Here is an 8,707-nt window from a genome sequence, read left to right on the forward strand (position 1 = left end):
AGTATGTATTTTTTACCACATATCTCTTCACCTATACCATTTCAGAAGGGATGTACAGCTCTGAATCCCAATATTGTTTCAGCTTTAGGAAGGAACAGGAAGCTTGGCAAGTACTGCCACCACATATTGCCAAGTTTCTCCACCATTTATCTTTCCTGAGATATTTAGAGGCTCTAGTTATGTCTTTTGGGCTTTTCTTTTAAGCTAAAACCTTATGCTTTCTACTTACCTTTTAGTGGCTTTTCTTATCTGCCAACTCTAAAAATCCCATCCCTCCCAAATCAATTCTGCATCCCTTTTCAGGAATGGGTGCTATTTTTCCTAAGTGAAAAGTTCAGATTCTCAGAACTACCAGAACACTAACCCTACAGAAATAGCCGAGAGTATCTGATGACTGCTCCAGCATCCCTATCCTGCCATAAGGAAACTATTTGATCTTCGGAAAGAAGGTGATGGGAGTACAGTTCTAGCTAAAGTGAGCTACAGGAGATCTGCAAGAGAACCTGAAAGCTCAAAATGGTTTGCCCTTGTGTGGTTAAAATACTTTAGTGTGTGTGGTTTCAACAGCTCTAAGCTACTATTGCTCAAAAGGTAATATTCCGTTTATATCCCAGCTATAAAGACTTGGCAACAGCCTCCTCCATAATAACAGGGACTATGGCTGATATCCTTTCCTCTAATGGGGAAAGGTCAATATTATTATACTGGTTTTGTGAATTTTAGTATAGCAAAGAAAGAGCTTTAAATGTCTGTCCATTGCCTGAGTGAATTAGAGAATAATACTGGACCACCCCACAAGCATAGCTGAGTGCTCGTTATTTTTCAGTATTTTCCCTCAACTAGTCTCTGAGGAAAACGTGTGAATGATAATAGATCATTTTTGTTGCAAGAAATTCAAACCATATTCCCAAACCTATAAATGTAACCAGCACAGATCCAGCAGGAATTCCCCACAACAATTTGCAAGTCATTCAATCACTATGAAAGCCAGGAAACAGTTTTAATGGCAGGCAATGATAATATAAACTCTAAACCTGTACTGATAGCTAAGTTTCAGAAGAGACAGAGGGGAAACAAGTATCTCTAGGAATGACAGAGTGAAAGCACTTAAGATACACCATGAAAATCTACCAACAAGAAAAAAATTACTCTTACCTGCCTTTAGCAGGTAGAGGTTAAGAAGTTATTTATACATCAGTGAGAATCCAACACAAGAGACAGTACTTGTAGACTGCAATCAGACTTAGCAATAGTATCTCTCTCCTTTTCCAGAGGATGAAGAAGCCAGCCTCTATTTTTTCCCCAGAAGACCTTGCTGTTGGATACAGCTGAAAGCAGGGAATGTCTAGGGAAATCCATGGTGATTTTCAGAATTCCTTGCAGAGTTGTCTCATCTCTGGAAAGAGACTCACACCTACTGGGCTTTCTCAGCAAGAACAGTCATTTCCTTATTCAATCATTCACTCCCTCTTCAAAGGTTATTCCAGAGAAACAGGTGAATTTTCTCTCAAGAGATGCAGTCTCCCTTCAGTACCTGTATCTACCAGGCTCCCGCTAATTTCAACCAAAGCCTACCCTGAGTATACGTTGAATAACCCTGAAAGAACTGGTCTTTCATCTTTGGAAGCAGGCAACATGGGTCTGCAGAAATATTTCTACAGGACACTCTTCTGAAGATGCTACTGAGGATCTAAAGTCAGCAAGCAACCAGAAATAGCTCTTAAGAGTGTTCACACTTTTATATTCTCCTCACACAGACCAGTCAATGGAAGAATCTGGTGCAACAAAATAGAAGAAAAATTCTGCAAAATCACACTTGAGTTTTATTCCATAAGACAGTGACTGCCAGCAAAGGGGACCATCCTTAACATTTGTTGAAAGTTACACGTGTAACCCCAGATCATTAAAACAAGAGGAGAAATCCAATCACACCTCACTATCCATTCTATTCACGCATCATGCTTCTTCTTGTTACAACGAGGACAAGACTTTTGCTTTGAAATGTCATCTCCAAGTCATGCAGATTTTTATGCTTTCCAGGGAAATTCTTAACCTGTAATTTGGAAAATACAAGCTTCTCAGCATCAAGACCCCTTAGAACTTTTACAATGTCCCCAATCACTCCACATTCATTATTCTCAAATCCTTGCTTAATGCAGAAATTTGCCCTCACTACATACATTTTTTCACAGGCTGAATTAGATTTCACCTTGGAAGTTCCAGATTTCCTTTCTGTTTTTCCTACCTGCTGCTACACATCACTCTCCTGATTTTACCTTCAAAGCCTACTCTGAGTGAACACAGCATGATTACACGGAAATTTTCCCACATCATCTTTAGAAACAGTCATCTCATATTCATGAGGTCCAGCACTTTTATTATCATAATTCACTTTAGATCTACAAAATCCTTTCCCATGGAAACTAGAGGAAAGCAACTATATGAAATAGCAATGAACTAAGCTGAACGAATCCAGAAGGAAGTACTGTGTAACATTAAGCCTATGTCAAAACAGTGGTCGATAGCATTAAGAGAAAGGGAAAAGTGCAGACAGTGATAATTCAGTGGTTTATATTTAACTTTTAACTAATTTTATATTTAACTGAATATTTGGAACATTCCTGTATGAAATCACTGAAATGCAGTAGGGATCTGGAACCAATGCAATGAAATGTAGCAGGAACAAAGTACCAAAGATACAACATTTCACATTAGCAGTCCCACTCTAGCTCAACTAAAGTAGACAGACACCAGGAATTTCCTTGGTTTCTTGCATGCTCAGTGAGAAAGCAATGCATTCTTTCCTAATGTCTTAGTAAGCAATAACATCATCTCTTAGGCATTAACAAAATGAAACATTTGCTGAAAAGCTGCATGTGGTAAAGTACATGGAAAAATTCACATCAGCAGAAAAATATATTGTTCAGCTAGAAGTGATAAAATGCTTGAAGACGCACAAAGGGAATGTTAGAAAAAAAAGTTTTGGGGCTTGCTTGATCCTAAGAGGAAGGACAGAAGGAAGAAAGGGCCTTAGTTCATCTGTTCTCCAAATCCTTCTGGAAAGCCACATACACCCCACAAACACAGACTAACTCAATCATTAACAGAGCACCTAATTCCCATTTAAATACAGAAGCAACCATTTAGGTTGGTAAATGCAGTCTGTGTTATCAGTAGACAACCACATCACACATCCCTTCAACATACTGTTCAGGCACTTGATGCCTACCTTCTTCCAGCTCTCTGCTTAGTACTGCTTTGCATTGATTATTATGTTAGATATAATTAGTCAGCAAATAGCTCTTCATTTTGCAGCAGTAGGTCTTATAACTGAATGCTGGCAGGAAAGTCACCACATCCATTTTCAGATTCCATCAGGCTACGATACAGTTTTATGCTCAGACAGGATATGCACGCTTCTCCCAGTCATTTCTGTTAACTTTCTCCTTTCCATAGCAGTGATGAACCAGTACTGTGCAAAATACCCCAAGCTGGTCAGCTCAACATTCATACATACAATTGCTGCTCATGCTCCTCCAGCATCCTAAAACTCTAACTTTATTTAATATAGGTAGGTAACAGTGGTCACTACTGATCTGACTATACCTGGAGTCTTTTTCTTCTATCTTCTCAAGCTGAAGTAACATTCTTAGCCTATAACAAAAATTCTCATTAATAGTTTATAATTGATCTAGTATGCATTGTATACTATTATTTAACCTTATTTTACTGGTCAGAACAATCCACTTTCCTCTTGTGTTCAACACTTACCATATATTGACAGTTCTTTCCAAATGATCACATACAAATCATAACGATACAGCCAAGTTTTTCCTGTGCAATGCACTGACAGACAGAAGTTACCAAGTCGGGCTGTTGCAGAAATTTTCTAGAGACTTCATCAAATACTTGGTACTGTTCACACCAATCCAACAGTTCTCACTACCAAACTTCCCCTTGAGACAACATCCTATCCAGGCTGGAATAACAAAGATTTTTTCTCTGTAGATCCACATGAGATACTTCCACAAAATCCATATGGAATGTATTTTCTGATTTTTTTTTCCACATAAAATAAAACATTGTCACAAGCAATCATTAGCTTATTTCAAAACCATCAGTTCTTTCTTACTGTACGCTTACCTTTATGTATAACATTCTGCAGAAGAGGGATGTACTGGGAGCTCTGCTTGCTACTGATGCCTGTAGTTTCCTCATGTAATTGTTTTCCTTCAATATTGCTAGTACCTTATCTAGTCACTAATTATCTAGCAACAGTCCCAAATTATCAAATTTCTTCAAATATTTTCTGCCAGACTTGCACTTTACATGCCTATTTTCAGAATTTTAGACGGATGCTCAAATCTCAGAATAGACAGCTTGGAATTTTGTTTGCACTTCAGAGGCACTAATTTCAGCAGCTGCATCCTCAGTCCCATCCTAATCATCTGCCACAGGAGCGAGATGAGAAAAAGCTACCAACTTCTGAACCACCACAGTTAAGGTATGAAATGCTCCCTTAGGTAGAAATCCGCAGAAGTAGTGCTAAGATTCACCACCTGGAGACTGTCTTTAAAAGCTACTTAACTTCACACAAATCTATCAGTAGGAAGTACACTTGCATTAGTGAAATCATTGTTAAGAGTATTCCATACAGTACTGAATTTAAAACAAGCAAGTCTATCTTCCCCAGTTTAATACACTGCTTTTTTGTTCACTAGAACTAGATTTCTGTCTCAGCATTTCCTACCTTTGACAGAAACTACTCACATTGAGTCAGCCTAAAGCACAGTGGCTGGTAACTATGCCTAGAAGATTTAAGAAGTATTTTTTTTGAAGTATCTTTTTCATTTATTTTTTTTTTTTAATTTTTAAGTGTATTACCGAATTCATGGGCTTTAATTGTGAGAGACCTTTAATAAGCTTCACGTGCTTTAGGTTGCATCTATGGCCGACCACCTCTGCACTGCACCACGCCATGACTCAATTAGGATTTCACATACCTTTACTTTACATATATGCCTTTTGACCAGGGCAAGCTTAATACAACCACTCAAGTAGAAAGGGTTGTAAAGTAACATGAATGTCAAAAAATCCCCACACACTTAACCTGAAGTCCACCCTGCCAATTTGCTTCTCTGAGAGCTTGAGATCAATATGCAGACAGTTACCATTATGCCAATGATAGGTTTCATTTCAGATGTGCCACGCATAAGCACATGGGTTGCCTGCAGTAATTCCAGCAGACCAATCACCTCTAAGTTTGGATGACCTCGATGCTAAGAGTCTCAAAAGCAGATTAGGGTAGTTCAATTCAGATTAACACCTACTGAAGAAAAAGAAATGAAAGTTATCATACACATGCTGTTTTAATGTGAATTTTGAAATACTTCTGAAAGAATGGAATTGGTGACATCAAGTTTGCACCACAGACTGCTAAGGATTCAGTTTCGGAACACACAGGGGAAGGTTAGGCCAGAATGCAGCGTAAACTGCAAACAAAAGCTGCTTATACTTGTGCAGAATGATTTACGAGTTAATTCTGACAATGGACTTCATATTAAATACCTGCAGTTAAAAAGAAATGATATCTAATAACGTTTCATTACAAAAGCACTTATAATCCACTCCTTGAATCTCAAGTCTGAACATTTTAAGGAAATACCACCCTTCATTTCTGCCAGTAGTACTGCGTGCTAGATGTTTTCTGATGGCTGGTTACTGATCCTCAGCTGACAGACAAAAACAGCATCTGAATTTAACTGTAAGAGCACACGCCACTAACTTATGTCAAATATTACTTCTAACAAAGGATGAATGTTACAAGTACAACACAAATGCATTATTCCCAGCCAGTGTAAAAAGGCAAAAGACAAAAATGATTCACAGTCATCTCCTAATGAATCGCTCTGTTTTAATCACAATTGTCCAGGCACTGGTATATACCAATAATAAAAAATCAGAAACATCAAAGTACAGTTTATCACAGAAGGCAACGTCTGAATAGAAGCACATCATTTTAATTTGCTTTGAAGTTTAAAGCAATCCAAACAAAAGAGTTAACAATATAAATACAGAGTAAATGTACACAGTTTACAGCCAAGAATGTACGCAAGAATAATAGCAAACCTCACGAGTATGAAAGTATCCTCAAACTATCCTTTGTGAGTGTTTAGCTATGACTCTCAGGGCATAATTACGTTCACATATGCAGGGTAGGCAGACTCTCTTAAATAGAAGAACTGAAAACTTACATAACTAAATTTCTACAGACAAACTTGAAAAAAAAAGGAGCACATTTACCTAGGCACACTTCAGCGTTCAGCTTTTTCTGAATTTGAACAGTTCAAACAGGAAGCGATATATATAAAGGCTCTCCAACATTTTGGATCTGGAAGTTTTCTTTTAAAATACTACAGGTCTGAGGAATGTTACAAATGTAATCATAGGAACAAAAACATAACAGAAAATGTCATTAACAAGCATCTCAATTACAAAGAAAATATATGGAGTGCATTATGTAAACAGGGAACTAAACAGGTGCAATGTCCACATTGAAGTGAACAGGCTGATGATTCACTCAAAATAACCAAACAACTCCATAAAACTCTAGTGTAAATCTACCTAAAAGAACAAATGCTAGCAGATCTATTGGTCAGTTTAAGTGCTGGGTTCAGCCCGCTGCAACACACCACAACTCACCTGTTAGCACAGCACTACAGAGACAGAAGGGGTAACAGAGGGGCAGTGAGACATGACTGCACTCACTGAGGTCAAATTTTCTCAATCTCAGGCCACCCTTGCCACATCACCCCTCAATATGCTGGAGAAACCCAACAACAAGCTGCACACACACCGTCACACGCAGCTTGGCAGAGAAGCCCCTTCTTCCCTCCGATCAATGCATGCTGCAGTGCCACCTTTTGGCAAGCTCTGCACACTGCGGTCTCAGTGTCCCAAATCAAAATCAGTAGCTTGCAGTAGCTTTAAGGGGCCTATCACAACAAAGGAAATCTATGGAGAGAAACTAATTACTGAGACTTGTCTCTGACCTCCAAAACCTTTGCATCTTTGGCAGGGAAAAAGGTGAAATAAATACACTACATTCAAACATAAACTAAGATGACCATTTAAATTACAAGAAAGTTTAAACACACTCCTTTCAGTTCTGTAGTTAAGGATATTACTAATGTAGCATGTTCTTATTCCCTTTGCTTTTCTTTTTTTTTTTTCTTTTTGTAAAAAATATCAGGCAAACAATATAAATAATTTAAAGATCTTTGGGAAATATTTCAGAGGTAACTTTACAGGTATCGGTAGTTTAACAAAAATCCAAGAAACTGGGCTTAAGTTTTGTTTCCTTAAATAAGACAAAATAAAAAGATCACCCCTGAAGGCTAAAACATTACTTCAACCCCCACTGACAAGGTGGAACTTCAAGCTGATTGTCTATTTTCAGCTATTATCACCCATATTTAATTGTCCTTTTAGCATTCTTTGCTTCAATTTTTATTTTAAAAGCAACTCCAAGTGGACTGATCTCACCCAGAAGGTACACAGGGTACCCAGAGAGCTGCTGGAAGAGATGTACATCTGATCAAGGGAGACTGCATCCAGTAAAAACCACAGGAGAGTAACCCGCACAAAGCCTGGACTAAAGCAAATGTTAACTGTATTCACAAACATCCAAGCTGAAAATTGTCATGCCAATTTTATGTTTGGCTCTGATCAGCCAACTCAAGATAGCTGATGGGTAATCCACTTTTTATAGATCAAACATTAAAGTAGTTAGTTCTGCACTTAGTTGTCTGGATAATGGTATCACAGTAAATCTTTGAAACTCAGAGCCACAAATAATACTCTGGATTTATCCTAGAGAGGCCAATTTTAGAACATACATTTCAGCACTCCCCTCAGTTGTTTAAAACCATCAAATTCACCTCTGTGGGTACATCACAGACCACAGTATTTGCCTTTAAAAGGTAAGACAACATTGCCCAAGGACAAAAACAACAATACAGACAAGATTCCACTGTGAGGTCACTGTGTGTGCACTGTAAGTGGCTCTTAGAGGAAAAAGAAATTAGTACATTTACTTGGAGTACTCAAATATTTTGACAGTGGGGAAAACATTACATGGTTCAAAATAAAGTGAACAAGAAAAAGCCAGACCAATTGTTCTGTAAGCTTCAAGCTTTTATGTACAGCCTACAGAACTACTGCAACAGAGATCCTACAGGTCTACAGCAGAAAATGCTTTATCCTGCAGTTATATGGAAATCAAACCACATGCTTTGTTTAAAACCAAACTGCATGTACTGAACACAGTTTGACTACAGATAACCAGAGTGGGAAAGAAAACTCACAAGCCAGAAGGCCACAAAGTGCATAAGGAGTCATTGATAAGAAAGCCATTGCACACAATGCAGAGTTTAAGTACACTGAAGTACCACACTGGAGGAGTCAATAGCACAGTTCTGTCATACCAGTGTAGCAGCATTCATATGTAGAAAGCTATTGCCCCCAGTTTTGTAATGGTCATCTTCCTCATTAGGATCACGGATGTAGACAGACAGATACTCAAGGTGCACATTAAAGATTTGTCTGGAAACCTGCACAAGTTCTCATGACGTTAAAGTTGTTTTTGATTGTATGATCAATTGTATGATTTTGGACAATACTGTAAGCTATGTCAGAATTAACTATC

The sequence above is a fragment of the Tetrao urogallus genome (genome assembly GCF_951394365.1).
Source record: "Tetrao urogallus genome assembly, chromosome: 9".
NCBI lineage: Eukaryota > Metazoa > Chordata > Aves > Galliformes > Phasianidae > Tetrao > Tetrao urogallus.